The 17,745-nt window shown below is 45.2% G+C and overlaps 1 long non-coding RNA gene across 1 annotated transcript; it reads right to left on the bottom strand.

The window, feature by feature from the left end:
- Positions 1–2,946: 2,946 nt before the first annotated feature.
- On the bottom strand, positions 2,947–8,800 carry LOC128347283 (uncharacterized). Its single transcript, XR_008317479.1, has 4 exons — positions 8,617–8,800; positions 7,800–8,339; positions 7,169–7,241; positions 2,947–3,828 (listed from the first exon to the last, which is right to left on the bottom strand). It is a non-coding gene; the product is annotated as an uncharacterized LOC128347283 (long non-coding RNA).
- Between the last annotated feature and the right edge of the window lie 8,945 nt (positions 8,801–17,745).

Raw genomic sequence — 17,745 nt, 5'->3', positions numbered from 1 at the left:
GACTGTCCTAAAGTCACACAATGAGCTTTATATCTGAGTGGGGATTTGAACTCAGGTCTCCCAAATGTTCAACACTATAACACACTGGCTCTGGTTACATGATTTACACGTAATCTCATTTCTAGATACAGTATTTTTAAACTGCAGTGACTGTTGATAAGTTTCCAGGCAAAATACAAGATGCTGGTTATAACCTATAAAGCCCTAAACAGCTTAGGCCTGGGGTATTTAAGAGAATGTCTTCCTTGCCATGAGCCACATCACTCACTGAGATCATCTGGAGAGGTCTGTCTGCAGTTGCCACTGGCCCATCTGGTGGCTACGCAGGGATGGATGGGCCTTCTCTGTTGCCACTCCAAGACTCTGGAATGCACTGCTAAGATAAGAGCCTCCCCATCTCTGACAACTTTTTAAAAGTCCCTAAAGATTTATCTCTTCACCCAAGCTGTAAGATCCAACTGGGATCAATTTTATATTGACTAGGTGCATAGATCGGTTAGCCATATTGTATTAGATAGATGCTTGACATGGGTCTGTTTGCAGTCTAGGCCTTGTAAGATGAGACCATGCCAAATTCCCCTGTTCTAGCAAAATTTTCCATGCTGTCATGAGCAGCCCCCATCTAGAGCTTTTGTCTAAAATCAGCCTGTCGGCTCGGGCACGCTTCCTCATTTTTCAGTACCTCAGATCGAAAGTACGCCGAGACTCGGTGTTCCATTTGAAGTGGGGGTCACTCGACCTGCACCTGGTTCCTCTTTCGTATCTCTCCTTGTCGTATGGCACACCTGGTTCCTCTTTCAGACCTTCCCTAGCCAATGGTGTTAAATGTCAAGAGTTACAGGTTAGCCGAAGGTCATGAATGGTCAAGACCCCTTTCTTTGTCCAATCACTATTGATGCGTAGGTGGGAAAGGTGAGGATACTTAAAGACCCTAATCTGAGGATAGACGGTACAGAGCTCTCTCCCTCAGGGAGGGTGGCTCAGGCACAGCACACAGGAGGAGGAAAGGAGGAAGTTGATCCGAGCAATCAATTTGACGGCACCTAGCATCTAGCAAAAAGAGGAACAAGTCGAGGTTCCCTTGGGGTATAGTATATTGTGACCGCAAGGGTCTGGCTGTTCTATCAGTGTCTCAAGGCTGTTAGTTTTGTGACTGTTTTGTGTGAGAGAAGTAATTTTGCTGCATGCTGTATGCTGTGTTTCATCTGAACATTGGTAAGAAAATAAATCTGTTTTGATTAAATATAATCCCCTCACTTCTCCTTGTGTCTTCTTGAGTCTTGGGATTCTTGACAGCCAGGACCATCAGAAGAACCCACAGTCTATTAATGTAGGGATTTTTGGAGTCTCCAGTCATTCCTGATTGCAGGGATTTTGGAGAGTCAAAGATCTCTTACAAAGCTTTTTAATGTAACTGTGGTTTTAAATTGTTTTAAGGTTTTTATTGTTGTGTTGGAGCTTGGTGAACCTCAGAGAGGAGGGCATTCCACAACCTAGGGGCCACCACAGAGAAAGCCCTCTCACGTGCCCCTACCCCTTTAACTGCTGACAATGGTGGCACTACCAAGAGAGCCTCTCCTACAGATCTTAACTGATGGGCAGGTCTATATGGGAGATGTTCCTTCAGGTATTTGGGGCCCAGGTTGTTCAGGGCTTTATAAGTCAGTGTTAAAATCTTGAATCAGGCTCGGTGGCATACTGGCAACCAGTGCAGTTCCATTAAGACCGGTGTGATGTGCATCGGGCCAGAAGTGCCCATCAGCAGTCTTGCTGATGCATTCTGCACTAGTTGCAGCCTCCGAACCATCTTCAGGGGCAGCCCCACATAAAGTGCATTACACTAGTCCAGTCTGGAGGTTGCCAGAGCATGGATCACTGTGGCCAGGCTATCTCTATCCAGAAAGGACCGTAGCTGGAGGACAAGCCTAACTTGATGACCTTATATGCAAATAGTCAGAACCTAAGGCTGACTGTTTTTTTGTTTCGTAAAGAAGTTACCTGCCAATGTAAGAAAAAGTATGCTTAGTCTTTCAGCTGTTACATATATTAGGTGGAAAGAGCATAACAAACAAAGGATTTGGGGGCACAAAGTGGATGTGAACCTGGAGGTGCATAACTGCATCTCCAGGTCTTCCTCCCTCCTACTATTTTAGACTCCCAGCCCCCCAGCCATGTACTTCCCCCCCTAGAAAACTCTGAAAGACCATTTTTAAAAGGAATAACACAACACATTGGAAGATTTAATTTTTCCCTCTGTTCATAAAGAAAGGAATGAGAGGCCCCGCCACAAATCTCTTTTCGTGTGCACGAACCGGCTGGCCCAGTTCAGTTTGACTCCAGACCCGGACCAGGCCAGTTTGGTCCGGCACCCCCTCGATCCCCCCTGCACACACACACCAGTTATGTGTGTTGCAGACCTTTTATTAAAAAAATATTATTTTTAATTTTTTGTAAACTTACCCACTCCAGGGGACTTATCTGAGGTGGCAGAGGGGTCCACGGAGGTTCCCCCTCCCCCTGCCGGCCTTCATCCTCTCAAAAATGGCCCTGTTCAGGCATTCTTCGGCCCATTCGGGCCTTTCCCTCGGCACGGTGGACCTCTGCGTGACCTGGACCCAGTCTGTTGGACAGCAGTTAAGGCCCTGAGGCTCAGCCCCAAAGTATCATAGGAACTGGGTGTGTGTGTGTGTGTGTGTGTGTGTGTGAGAGAGAGAGAGAGAGAGAGAGAGAGAGAGAGAGAGAGAGAGAGAGAGAGAGACAAAATTCAGGTGGGATCATCCCACCTGGCATGGGAGCTGGCAAAATCCCAGTATACAATAATTTGTCCTCAACATCTGCTTTCCTTATTATCCTGAGTGTAATGACTGACCTGTTCTCAGCCACATGTTTGTTTTATGCAACAAACAGAGAGCAATTTTTAATTGAGTTCCCTCTTACTGTTGTAGTTATGTATTTATTTATTTATTACATTTATAAACCGCGCCATCAAAGGTTCTGGGTGGTGTACAACAAATTTAAAAAGACATAAAAACACACACCATTTCAAACACAGTGCTAAAAACAATATAAAAACAATTAAAAAACATCTATATAGTTAATATAGACGTGCCGTTGGGGATGCTTGCTGGAACTCTCACGGGAGTGGCGGCACCACTTGTGAGAGTTCCAGGCTTTGGGCGGGTGGTGGAGCCTGGATGCTGAGGAGGCGTTGGGAGGCAGCCGGCCGGCAGGTGAAGCTGGCGTGAGGAGGCGGCCGGCCGGCGAGCAAAGCCCCATCGGTGTGAGGAGGCGGGCGGCAGGCGAAGCCATGCTGGCCTGAGGAAGTGGCCGGCAGGACGAGGTGGTAACTAGGGGCGCATATGCTCTGTGCCCGTTCAGCTAGTTTAAAACTAATTAAAATACTTTAAAAAACAATTTACAAACCTTGGAAGGCCAGGCCAAACAAGTAAGTTTTTATGGCTCTCTTAAAGACCGACAGCAAGCCTAAATTGCGGATATCTGTTGGGAGTGCATTCCATAGGCCAGGAGCAGCTACAGAAAAGGTCTGGTTCCAAATCACCACCAGACATACAGTGCTAACTGGAGACTGACCTCTCCAGAAATGTATTGGCAGCCCAGCACAGAGTGCATTACAGTAGTCCAACATGAAGACTACCAACTGGTGTAACATTGTTTTCAGGTCATTCTCAAGAACTGGGCGGAATTCTTTTTTCTCTCATAGATAGGAACATTGGTCAGCAGATCACTCATAATTATAAGGCTGCACCGATGACACTGAAGATGGTTCAGATGGGTAGCCGTCAGAACCCAGTAGGCTGAGGTTGAATCCTGCTAAACAAAAGAAGTCAATGCAGTTCATAACTACTGCTCATTTGGTAGTACTCACTGTATGCACTGACCAAACAAACTGTAAAAGGAATATCTGTACATTTCTTCCATTATTTTCATAGTGGTTGGCATACTGTGCAAAGGTCAGTGTGCATTTTTACAAAATGGGCGTGCAGGTGTACAAGGGCACTTTTGCGCAAATGCACCAGAACTGCCAAAAAGGAGTTGTGCAGTGAACAACTATAGGAAGTAATGGTTGTCCCTCGCACAACTGCACCTGCACAATTTTTGTATTTGCACAAGAGTGGTCTTGCACAACTGTGCACACAGTTTTTTAAAATGCACATTGACCCTTGCGCAGTATGTCAGCCAAAACCATAAATTAGCAACTATATTTTTGTTCACATGAGACAAAAGTAGTCCAGAAATTTACCCAAAAGTTATGGCATGGGAAGATAAGCAGTCCTTAAGAAAGAAGTAGGAAATAAAAAGGTTTATAACTGTATAAGACTGTGTATGTGCAAACATGTTCCTTTATCTTCAAAAGCAGGAGCACTTCTCATGCTGTTCTTTCCTTTGGACAATCAAACTTTGCATTTGTTTGTTGTATTGTTTCCATTTTGCATGCATGTTTACTTGCAAGTGGAGGAACTTGATTAAAATATTCCAAGATGAAGTCTCTTTTATGTGACTGTCATGATAGGTCTCCCTTGTACAATTTCTTTAGTACAGTAGATCTCAGATACCAGTGGAAGTTACCCTCAGAATCAGAAATGTATCCCTCGAGACTTTAGGGATATTGTGATTGAACTGTTTTGCTTTGTTTCACTTTCTGCTGCTGTCTCTCCTTTCCTGTATGTACGTACGTAAGTATGTACGTATGTATGTATGTATTCATTCAATTTCTATACCGCCCTTCCAAAAATGGCTCAGGGTGGTTTATACAGAGAAATAACAAATAAATAAGATAAGATGGATCCCTGTCCCCAAAGGGCTCACAATCTAAAAAGAAACATAAGATAGATTCCAGCAACAGTCAATGGAGGTACTGTGCTGGGGGTGGATAGGGCCAGTTACTCTCCCCCTGCTAAATAAAAGAGAATCACCAGGTTAAAAGGTGCCTCTTTGCCAAGTTAGCAGGGGTATTTAACATTTATCTCTGGACTCCTCATCCTTGCTTAGATCTATACCATCTACAACAGTTCTCTATGCGTTAGAGGATTTTTGTCTGTATACTTTTAGAGAGAAATAAGGGCCTGATGCTCTATGAGTGGCAGATGCCTCTGTGTGTGTGTATGTGCATGCATATACCAATGCAAACCTGAAGAAAGAGAGGGCTTGCGAGTATGGCTTGCTGCCAAGCATGATGGCAGCTCTGGATATCATCAGGCCTATCTTTTAAAAATCAGTGGTAAATATGACAAAATTCCCTCCTAAGGATATACAAAATATGTGGGAATGAGTTTTGGTCACTGGAGGACAGGAGTTGCTGGATGAATATTCAAATTAGAGGCCTGGACTGGGGCGGAGCCACCATTGCACGAAACTGCCAGGAGATCCAAAAGGATCAGCAGAGTCACACTACGTCTGTCAATCGCCAATTGGAGATCATCCATCAGGCCAACCAAGGCAGTCTCAACCCCATAGCCCACCAGAAAGCCAGTTTGGAAAGGATCTAAATAATCTGTGTCATCCAAAACTGCCTGGAGCTGAGATGCAAGCACTCACTCAATCACCTTGCCCAACCAAGGAAGATTAGAGACAGGTCTGTAATTAGCTAACTCTGAGGGATCCAATGCAGGTTTCTTCAAAATTGGTCTAATAATAGCCTCCTTAAGACAAGGAGGCATCCTGCCCTCCCTCAGAGAAGCATTTATTATATTTATCAATACCAATTTAACAATTTTTTTTTAGAAGTGGGGGATATACAGGGTGGGGATGAAGGGAGAGAGAGAGGGCAGCAGCTCTGCAGAAGTACCTTAGCTGCATTCCAACATGAGACTGAACTTTATCAGCAGTCTTTCAACCAACCAATGGCGGCCACCACCAACCAGAAAACGTTATCTTTGTGAAGGGAGAGCTTTCCGCTCTCTGATAATATGACTGCCAGATGAAATAACCCAAGTTGGGCAATGGTCAAGAGAGCAGGTGGTAGGGCATACAGTCTGAAGCAATTTGTTCACTTCCTCAGAAGTAACAAACTGAAAGTGATCCAATCCAATCCAATTGCAGCACACTTTGCTGGTGTAAGTTGGCTGAGGCTGGCCTTAGTCTCTTTGCTCAGCTGATCTTGTGGTAGTTAAGCATTAATTGTCCCCTTTGCTAAGCAGGTTTGCATTTGAATGGGAGACTACATGTGTGAGCACTGCAAGGTATTCACAGGGGATGGGGCCACTCTGGATGGGGGATGGGGCCACTCTGGGAAGAGCATCTAGGTTTCAAGTTCCCTCCCTGGCATCTCCAAGATAGGGCTGAGAGAGATTCCTGCCTGCAACTTTGGAGAACCCGCTGCCAGTCTGTGAAGACAATACTGAGCTAGATAGACCAAGGGTCTGACTCAGTATACCACAGCAGCTTCCTATGTTCCTACCCCATTTGCCAAGCTCTGCAGCACAACCTGAACATTCCAATGCCTGGTACTTCAAACATCTTGCATCTTCTCCTTCCCAACTGTCATCTCCTGTTCTAGGCTTGGTTTAAAAAAAATCATTTATTTTTATCCGCCCTATAGCTGTTCTAAAGGTAGAGTGAATGAGTGAGGCAGGAGGGCTCCACATTGGCTGTTCATTGCAAGAGCACAGCACAGGGGGAAAGAGCAGTTATTTGAATCGCTGCAAGTAGTCCAGTGTATGACATGCATTGCTGGTGTAAGGTTGACCTAGGATAGCCTCTGTCATCTTGCTCATGCAATCTGCCAAACTCTGTAGAATCTGAGCATTCAGCATGGTGTTCATTCATAGGCATCCTCTCTCCTATTTGTCACTTCCTGCTCCAGGGTTTTTACTGAATGTTAGAATGCAGCACTCTCTTCCCATATCATGTCAAATGCCTGCTGGTTCTGGCTCATAAACTGCTCATCTGCTAGCTTGGACACATATAGTAAATAAATAAAAAACCACAAACACTAAAAATGCATAAACATTGGAAAAAATCAAAATACACTTAAGGTACATACATTATTTTTACCCAGTTCCTGCATTGATTCTAAAGGTATCACACATTCTTAAAAGGGATAGCAAAAAAAAAAGGTTACAGAGCCTGCAACACACATCTCTATACTCATAACGGAATCCAAAGCATCTAGGATATTATCAAGAATAACTAGAAGGAACAAGCTAACCTGTGCTTCCTTCTTGGTCCGTATCTGTGATCTCCATGTTCTCCCTCTTCCTCACTTGTTGCCATTTTCCCTCCTCCATTGGGAAACAAAGAGAAAAGGCCTCAGTAATTCTCTTTAGTGTAGTAAAACATTGCTCACTGGTTGTGTTACAGCATGGCTACAGAAATCACTCTCTCCAGGCAAAGAAGTGAACCCATTTGCTTCAGTTTGCCCTAATGCAGGGGTTCTCAAACTTGGGTCCCCCAAATCTGAGAAAACCTGCATGAGCCCCTGGTGGCGCAGTGGTAAAACTGCCGCCCTGTAACCAGAAGGTTACAAGTTTGATCCTGACCAGGGGCTCAAGGTTGACTCAGCCTTCCATCCTTCCGAGGTCGGTAAAATGAGTACCCAGAATGTTGGGGGCAATATGCTAAAATCATTGTAAACCACTTAGAGAGCTTCGGCTATAGAGCGGTATATAAATGTAAGTGCTATTGCTATTAGGATAGTACAACTCCAATCGTCTCCAGTCACAATGGCCTTCAGTAGGCTCTTAAATGGCTCAACCATGCTGGCTGGGGATGATGGGAGTTGTAGTCCAACAACATCTGGGCACCCAAATTTGAGAACCCCTGCAATAATGGAAACTTACCAGTGTTCTCTGGGATGAGGCATCTGTCAGAACAGAGGATACCAAATGCATCATTGAACATTCCTTCCCTGTATGCTGCTTCCTGATGCGCACTCTTGACGCCATGCTTGGAACCATGCTTTCGAGAAATACGCTTTGGTTTCACACTGGCATCCCCCATAAGGATGTGATGCAGCTCCTTATAAAAGGGACATGTTACAATACCAGGCCCTAACCTGGAATTATGTTCCATCACCTTTTTGTATTCTAGTCGCAATGCATTTGTTTTGTACCGACATTGAACAGCTGTGCGCTGGTGACCCCGGGCAGCCATCTGCCGGGCAATATCTTCATAGGTCTCAATATTCCGGTGACTGCTCCTAAGTTCTTCTTGTATATTCAGGTCTCCCCAAATTTCCAACAGATCTAAAATATCTTTCTTCTTCCACAAAACACCACGGCCACTTTTTCCAGACATTTCAATGCTAATAATGTTAATATAGGTGATAATCCAATGCAAGTGCCAAGGCAGGATCAACAGTAAGTCACTAAGCTGGTCATCTGCAAAGCAATTCATTTAGAAGGAAAGAAAGAAAGAAAGAAAGAAAGAAAGAAAGAAAGAAAGAAAGAAAGAAAGAAAGAAAGAAAGAAAGAAAGAAAATTAGAATGGTGTTTAGTGGCAGGGAAGTGGTGAGAAAATAAAATAAATGAGAATGGCGTTCAGTGACAGAGAAGTGGGGAGAGGATGAGGCTCAACGCCTAAATACCACTGTCAAAACCATGCCTATCCAAAAACAAAGCAAAACATCAGAAAAGTTGTATTAAGAGCAGTACATACATGCAGGTCCACCGCTGTTCTCTAAAAGAAAATAAGATCGATTTTTGAGATAGAGTGTTCCATCTGCAATGGTAATACTTTGTTCACGCACTCACATGCTGTCCACCTACATTTCCCCGATTAATCTGCTGTACTTCTTACTGACAAAAAGTAAACTTTTATAACTGCATCCTCTCTCAGGGCATAGCTGTCCCATGCTTCCGGAAGTATACCTCCGGACAGGAGCATTTCTTGATCTGTTTTCATGCTGTAGCTCTGCCGTCACTATCTCATAGTATTTTGACAGCACACAGAGACAGGGCTGCTGCAAAATTTGAAGTGGGGCTGGGCTGTGCATGATAGGAACAAAGAGGACTTCCCCTTAGTGTTTCCAGTTAGTGTGTCTCCAGTGACTCATTCCAGGGAGAGTTGCTTTTAGACAATTTGAGACTTAAACAGAACAGAACATACTTTATTTCGGTCGTTGACCAGAAACATTATCACACATAACAGAACATAATTTGCATAAAATATAACAAAATTTAGCCACTGTGTTGGTGTATTTATGATTAAAATTTGACAATAAAAATTTTAAGAGTGACTCATCTGGGTAACCAGGGAACATCACAAGATACGGCAAGATAAATGTTGCTCGATCATTCTTGTAGAGGTCACAATGTAAAATAACATGTTCAGTAGTCTCAATATTGCCTGAACCACAAGGGCAAAGTCGGGATGCGTAAGGAACCCCCCTAAACCTCCCTTGGAGCACCGCTGTAGGGAGCGCATTTAATCGAGCTAAAGATAGCGCCCGTCTGAACTTGGGAAAAGAAATATTATTTAAGTATGCAGCAGGTTTTGTGTTAAAAAGCTGATCTCCAAGGTAAACGCCTTTTGGGATTTTGACAACTTCTAACTGTAAATCAGTGTCAGAAATACGTTGTTTAATAGACTTCCTAGTGCAATCATAACCCAAACTAATAAGCATATCCAGTGAAAACCCATAAAATTGGGATTTTGTTTTAACAAGACGCTTCCAGGTAGAATCGAATTTGTCAGTTAATACCAAGGGGGCAAGTCCAGATTGAGAAAAGACTAATTTTAACCAAAATGCAAAAATGCATTTCCAATACTCCGCCTCCAAGGAGCCAAGGCCCACCTCACGCCTAATGACAGCGTTAGGAACACAACTGGGAAGCTGCAATATAGATCTAATAAACTTTGTTTGGATAGCTTCCAGTGTGATGAAATTGCCAAAAGGGCCCAACTGAGCACCATATAATAATAAAGGGTAGACCTTGGCACGAAATAGTTTAAGAGCGGCTGGAATACAAAGAGCCCCCTTTGTAAAATAAAAGGATCTGATTAGGTGGGCTGAGGCTTGGGCGTTCTGCACGATATAATTTAGATGTGCCTGGCGCTGACCCGAGGAGTAGAAAACCACGCCCAGGTACTTAAAGATTTTAACTTGTTCCAAGTGATGACCATTCATTCGCCAAGTGTGGCGTTTGGGGCGCTTGGCAAAAACTAACACTTTAGTTTTTTGATAGTTTACTTCGATAAGCTCCTCAGCACAATAGGAGCTGAGCAATGAAAGGGCCCGTCTCAGTCCTACCAGTGTCTGGGACATAAGGACCATATCATCGGCATACAGCAAAATGGCAAGATGTTTATGGGCCAGTTTGAGGGGGTGGATCGAGGGGACACTCATGATGGAAATAATAGAGTTGATATATATGTTAAATAGAATGGGGGCCAAAATACAGCCCTGCCTTACCCCTCTGGAAGTAGGAATTTCAGCCGAGACTTGGCCCTGTATGCTCAGGCGGACTCTTAGGCAGGTGTTCTCATGAAGCTTGTAAATCAGCACTAACAAGTGCTTATCCAAAGATAACTCATGCAGCTTTGCCCATAGTCTTTCTCTGGAGATCGAATCGAAAGCGGCTTTCAGATCTATAAAGGCTATGTACAGGGCAGAGCCTGGCTTACTAGAAGATTTCTCTACTAGGTGCTGTAGTATAAATGCCTGCTCCGTAGTGGACCGCCCTTGGCGAAAGCCTGCCTGTTCAGGGGCGAGAACATTATGGGCTTCCACCCAGTCGGTAAGCTTAGCCAAAAGGTGTCTGGCATATAGTTTGGAAACAATACTTAATAGACTTATAGGTCGATAGTTTGATGGATCAGTTCGACACCCTTTTTTATAGATAGGAACTATTATCGCTACACCCCAATCTGAGGGGACATTAGCAGTTCTATCTACTGTATGTATGTGAACAGGGCAGAGGCGTAACTAGGGAAAACGGCGCCCGGGGCAAGCACTGAAATGGTGCCCCCCCCGCCCTGCCCCCCCACTGCTCCCCCCAACATACTACATTATACTTAGGTTTTTCCTCACAAGCAACAACCCTGTGGAGTTGGCCTGTATCTCAAACAACAGAATTATGATGCAATGATGATACACACTAGTAGTGTAATTACTACTTATTTTAAAACTAGAATGATGACACTAAAAGAAGTAATAAAGTACCATCTTATTCCATATATTATTGTGAGACTAAGGGACTAGCCTGAGAATGGCAGCAAGCATACTACAAGAATGCACTGAGCAGGTTTCCACAATAGAAAATGTCACAAAGACACATGGATTTACTGATTGTATGAAATCTATAAAAAGCACAAAAGCAGAGCATTTATATGCATTTTATATTGCAACTTTTGCCTCCCAAAAGAAAATGGATGCAAACATTACCAAATCACCAAATTACCAGTGGGGGGGAAATCATTATGCATGTATACAGTATATAAAGTAACATTAAATCAACTCAACATTTGAAGTGACAAGAAAAGAACAAATATTAATGTGGCAGGGGCACCTACCATTTTACACCATCACTGAGAGACAGTATGCATTCTCTTTAACTTTTAACTGGCTTTACCTGGATAAAATTTAGATGTTCCTTAAAAAAATAGGGGGAAAGAGCTAAAAAAAAAAAGATACTGATATTAAAACCTCCTTATAGGTTCATGATGATTATTTGTTATTCTAGATATGATAGAGAAACAAAATATATAAATATATTGATATGAAGATACAAGAACCTCAAAGTAGTAAGATTAATGTGTGTGGGTTTTTTGGTACTTTCTTATAGCCTATATTTAGAGCACAGATTTACCCATTCATTGCAAGTGTATGCAACACCAACTCGAACAGATCAGATCAGAACCAAATCTCTATTTATATACATCCATCCCAGAATATACTATGTGCCTATTTTTAAAAATTATGATAGATTTTTAAAAATCTTTCAACAACATATGATCCATTCTGTTCATGTCTCTCTGCAAGCTCTTAGTGGCAGGGATGCATGAAAGTTATATCAAACAAGTGTTGGCCAGAACAATCTTATTGAAGCACATGGTTTACACATGAAACCAAACCTGTTTTCCATTCAAAAATACCTGCTGCTACACACACAGACACACTTCACACACACAAGTAATCCTTCAGGTCCCCTTCATACATAAAACTCTTAGAACTAACACTATCACTCTGTTGAAATAATCCATTTCCCAAAGAATCTTTACTTATACACACAGGAGTAAAAGAAGGAAGAATCAAGAGAGAGGTACCAGTTTGCACTCACACTATCTTCTCATGGCAGTTCGTCCGTGCCCATCTAAGCAGGGCTGGGTTGGGTATACTTTCTCCCCCTTGCTCTCTGGTAACTCTCCTGGAAAGGTGAATGATGTTGTGAAAGGGGGGTGTTATAGAGTGCGGCGGCGATTTTGGCGGAGGCGGGTGGCGGGTGGCGGGTTGCCCACGGCCCGCTGAGTGCAGCGGGCGTGCGGCGGCGATTTTGGCGGTGGCGGGCGGTGGGTCGCCCGCGACCTGCCGAGTACGGCGGTGGCTGGTGGCTGACGTGGGTTCTTGAGGGCCCAAACAGCAACTGAAATCACCTTTCTGACTAAACTGTTTGGTAATGTTTCTGGTCAACGACCGAAATAAAGTATGTTCTGTTCTGTTCAAGTCTCAATTTGTCTAAAAGCAACTCTCCCTGGAATGAGTCACTGGAGACACACTAACTGGAAACACTAAGGGGAAGTCCTCTTTGTTCCTATCATGCACAGCCCAGCCCCACTTCAAATTTTGCAGCAGCCCTGTCTCTGCGTGCTGTCAAAATACTATGAGATAGTGACGGCAGAGCTACAGCATGAAAACAGATCAAGAAATGCTCCTGTCCGGAGATATACTTCCGGAAGCATGGGACAGCTATGCCCTGAGAGAGGATGCAGTTATAAAAGTTTACTTTTTGTCAGTAAGAAGTACAGCAGATTAATCGGGGAAATGCAGGTGGACAGTATGTGAGTGCGTGAACAAAGTATTTCCATTGCAGATGGAACACTCTATCTCAAAAATCGATCTTATTTTCTTTTAGAGAACAGCGGTGGACCTGCATGTATGTACTGCTCTTAATACAACTTTTCTGATGTTTTGCTTTGTTTTTGGATAGGCATGGTTTTGACAGTGGTATTTAGGCGTTGAGCCTCATCCTCTCCCCACTTCCCTGTCACTGAACGCCATTCTCATTTATTTTATTTTCTCACCACTTCCCTGCCACTAAACACCATTCTAATTTTCTTTCTTTCTTTCTTTCTTTCTTTCTTTCTTTCTTTCTTTCTTTCTTTCTTTCTTTCTTTCTTTCCTTCTAAATGAATTGCTTTGCAGATGACCAGCTTAGTGACTTACTGTTGATCCTGCCTTGGCACTTGCATTGGATTATCACCTATATTAACATTATTAGCATTGAAATGTCTGGAAAAAGTGGCCGTGGTGTTTTGTGGAAGAAGAAAGATATTTTAGATCTGTTGGAAATTTGGGGAGACCTGAATATACAAGAAGAACTTAGGAGCAGTCACCGGAATATTGAGACCTATGAAGATATTGCCCGGCAGATGGCTGCCCGGGGTCACCAGCGCACAGCTGTTCAATGTCGGTACAAAACAAATGCATTGCGACTAGAATACAAAAAGGTGATGGAACATAATTCCAGGTTAGGGCCTGGTATTGTAACATGTCCCTTTTATAAGGAGCTGCATCACATCCTTATGGGGGATGCCAGTGTGAAACCAAAGCGTATTTCTCGAAAGCATGGTTCCAAGCATGGCGTCAAGAGTGCGCATCAGGAAGCAGCATACAGGGAAGGAATGTTCAATGATGCATTTGGTATCCTCTGTTCTGACAGATGCCTCATCCCAGAGAACACTGGTAAGTTTCCATTATTGCAGGGGTTCTCAAATTTGGGTGCCCAGATGTTGTTGGACTACAACTCCCATCATCCCCAGCCAGCATGGTTGAGCCATTTAAGAGCCTACTGAAGGCCATTGTGACTGGAGACGATTGGAGTTGTACTATCCTAATAGCAATAGCACTTACATTTATATACCGTTCTATAGCTGGAAGCTCTCTAAGCGGTTTACAATGATTTAGCATATTGCCCCCAACATTCTGGGTACTCATTTTACCGACCTCGGAAGGATGGAAGGCTGAGTCAACTTTGAGCCCCTGGTCAGGATTGAACTTGCAACCTTCTGGTTACAGGGCGGCAGTTTTACCACTGCGCCACCAGGGGCTCATGCAGGTTTTCTCAGATTTGGGGGACCCAAGTTTGAGAACCCCTGCATTAGGGCAAACTGAAGCAAATGGGTTCACTTCTTTGCCTGGAGAGAGTAAGTGATTTCTGTAGCCATGCTGTGACACAACCAGTGAGCAATGTTTTACTACATTAAAGAGAATTACTGAGGCCTTTTCTCTTTGTTTCCCAATGGAGGAGGCAAAATGGCAACAAGTGAGGAAGAGGGAGAACATGGAGATCACAGATACGGACCAAGAAGGAAGCACAGGTTAGCTTGTTCCTTCTAGTTATTCTTGATAATATCCTAGATGCTTTGGATTCCGTTATGAGTATAGAGATGTGTGTTGCAGGCTCTGTAACCTTTTTTTTTTTTTTTGCTATCCCTTTTAAGAATGTGTGATACCTTTAGAATCACTGCAGGAACTGGGTAAAAATAATGTATGTACCTTAAGTGTATTTTGATTTTTTCCAATGTTTATGCATTTTTAGTGTTTGGGTTTTTTTATTTATTTACTATATGTGTCCAAGCTAGCAGATGAGCAGTTTATAAGCCAGAACCAGCAGGCATTTGACATGATATGGGAAGAGGGTGCTGCATTCTAACATTCAGTAAAAACCCTGGAGCAGGAAGTGACAAATAGGAGAGAGGATGCCTATGAATGAACTTTCATTTCTCACTGGCAGGCTTCAAGTCCTTTTGTAGACTGAAGCTTCTTATTTTCAACACCATCTGTGAAAACGGGGGTGGTTTTTAACCAAAAAGAGAAACTTTCCAAACTGAGAGCCTTGCTATTCCCACCCAGACCAAGGACCTCAGTCAGTGGCCATATTCAGACATATCAACTAACCACAGTTAATTGTGGCCGAGGTTGTAACTCAGTTACGCTCAAGTGTGCAAAACTGCGGTTATGAGCCAAAACTAACTGCGGTTTGCCTCGCCAAACTCCAATTTGAACCTTCAGTTATCTCTAAGATTCCCCACTGACAGCTGAGGTTTTGCCGCCAAAGTATTACATCCGACTGCTGTGGCAGCTATAACCGCTTTGCACCGATTTTCAAACCGTGATCATAGAGGCAGCAGTGCAGACTTGCCCGAGGATGTGGCTGCTCCATTCTTTTGGTACTTCTCGCTGGTAGCCTCTCGGAAAACCAGGCACACCCGTCCTGTCAGCTATGCAGCTATGGAGTTGCCAGGCCACAGGGACGCCGCCACACCCCATCCCAGGCTGGCCAGCCTGTCAAGCTGCACAGTCACTTGGTCGGGGGGCAGCCCCAATTACCACTCTGTCCCTTGCTCCCCCCACCTGGCAAGTGATAGGGCAAGGGCACGGGACGACAGGACGGGCACTTTGCGAGACGGGAGCAACAGCACAAACACTCACAAGCACAAACACTCCAAGGGGCAGCACACACAGGGCACCCCATCACAGCACTGGGAAGGGAGCAAATGCAGGGGGGAGGGGTCCCCAGGGCCGGGTATAAAAGGCAGGGCGGCAAAGTTCTACTTTTTCACATATAGGTTGGGGAAGAGGTGGCCAGCCCCTTCCCCAGGTGGGGATATTTGCTCCCTAAGTAATGCTCATGAGAAGGGCCATCTGTGACGTCCCATCTGGGACATGATCACACTGGAGTCCGAGCCCATTGCCCCACAGAACTCTCTCAGGCTGAGGGGAGTGAGAGAGGATGCTCTGTGCAGGAAAGCTGCAGGGACGGGCACTTGAGCAAGTGCTGTCCCAGTCTTGGCTGTTAAACCCTGTGCCCTGCCAGCCCACATGCCCATGTGGAGATGCGTGCCACTGCCCACAGCCCCGAAGGAGGGCAAGCCCACTGTCCCGGGCCAGCTGGAAACTGGGACTCTCCTATCCCAGAAATCCCTGCACTGGGAGATCTGCATACGGTGCATTGCTGGACCCAGCCTGGGAACTTTGAACGGGTTTAAAGGTCTGCACCCAACCCCTGTGCCTACACTGTACATTTAAGCGGGAATGCCCTGGCAAAGGGCCCCCTCATGGCAGGGATAGCCAGCATGCGCAGGACATCCCCTCTCTGGCTGGGGAACAAATATTTCGGGCGGACAGGGTTGCTCCTGTCTGAATTTGAGGGGCTGTCACAAGCAGGGATTCAAGAGCAGGCAATTTCTAGCTTTTTCACAGAAAGTTTGGGGAAGGGGGACCCAGCCCCCTCCCCTTTGGAGGGTTCATGCCCCCCAGGCTTACTCATTAGCAGGGCCGGGCCGCTGGATCGGCAATGCACCTCCATCAGACCGTGTGTGGGAAAACCTTGGCTCAAGAGAGTGCCAGGCCAAGTGGACACCCCCACACAACTCATGAGAAGAGCCATCCAAGGGAAGGGGGGGAAACAGCCAACCACAATCACCAAAATGATATGGCGGCAAAGTGGTCCCCCTTCTCCCCGGACTGCCCTCTCATGGGAGTGTCAGGCCATTGGGGCTCTAAAGAGAGCAAAGTTGATTTGCGGATGGCAGCCGTCAGGAGGGGTACCCCGGAAACAGCTTTCCAAGTCTTGGGTACCACCACCAAGCTGCTGCAAAAACATGCCACCTGCAAGCCCACCCGCCCATGTGGAGATGTGCACCCCTGCCCGCACCCCAGGGCACCTGGGAACAGGGGATCTCCCTCTCCCACTGATCCCTGTGCTGGGAGATCTCACACTGGGCCAGACCTGGGAATTGTGAATGGGTTTAAGTGTCCGGGCTGCAAATGCTTTGGGTGGGGGTGCTATTGACAGGCTTTGAAAGGCAGCCCCACCCCCACAGGGATTCCCGAGCAGCCAAGTTCTACCTTTTCCACAGAAAGGATGGGGAAGGAGGGCCCTGCCCCTGCCCCTTTTGGGGAGTTAGTGTCCCCCAAGCTTACTCATGATCAAGGCTGGTCATGGGGGCCACTCTTGGGGCCACTGAAATCATTCTTCAGGATTCAGCCACCTGACCCAGGGCTCACTGGCCAGGCATGAGAGGGAAAGGCAATGGGGACACCCCCAGACAACTCATGAGAAGGACCATTGCAGGGCAGGGGAAAGAAATGCCAACACAAATCTGAAATGATGCCAGACAGCAAAACATCCCCTTTCCCCAACAACAACACCCTCGCAGGAGTGTCAGGCTCTGATTAGAGCCAAGTCTTTTTAGGTTGTAATTTCTGGTTTATTTTTAAATTGTTACATTGTTTTTAGTTTTTGAATATGTTTTTAACTGCTTTATGCTGCTGTTAACCGCTCAGAGACGAAAGTTTGGGGCGGTGTACAAATTTGATAAATAAAATAAATAAATAAAATAAAAGTTTCTATGTGCAGCTGAGCCATGGGGAGGGGTACCCTGGAGACTGCTTTGTCTTGGGGACTGCAGACAAGCTCCTGTGAAACCGTGCCCTCTGCCTGCTAGCCCGCCTGCCTGCCAGAGTACATGTGCACCCTTGCCAGTGCTCTGATGGACCAATGGTCTGACTCAGTATATGGCAGCTTCCTGTATAAGGCAGGTATGCTCCTGCCTTCCCCAGAG

This window comes from Hemicordylus capensis, chromosome 2, assembly GCF_027244095.1.
Source record: "Hemicordylus capensis ecotype Gifberg chromosome 2, rHemCap1.1.pri, whole genome shotgun sequence".
NCBI lineage: Eukaryota > Metazoa > Chordata > Lepidosauria > Squamata > Cordylidae > Hemicordylus > Hemicordylus capensis.
Note: the sequence above shows the minus strand (reverse complement) of the source record. Positions and strands in the feature narration are given on the sequence as shown.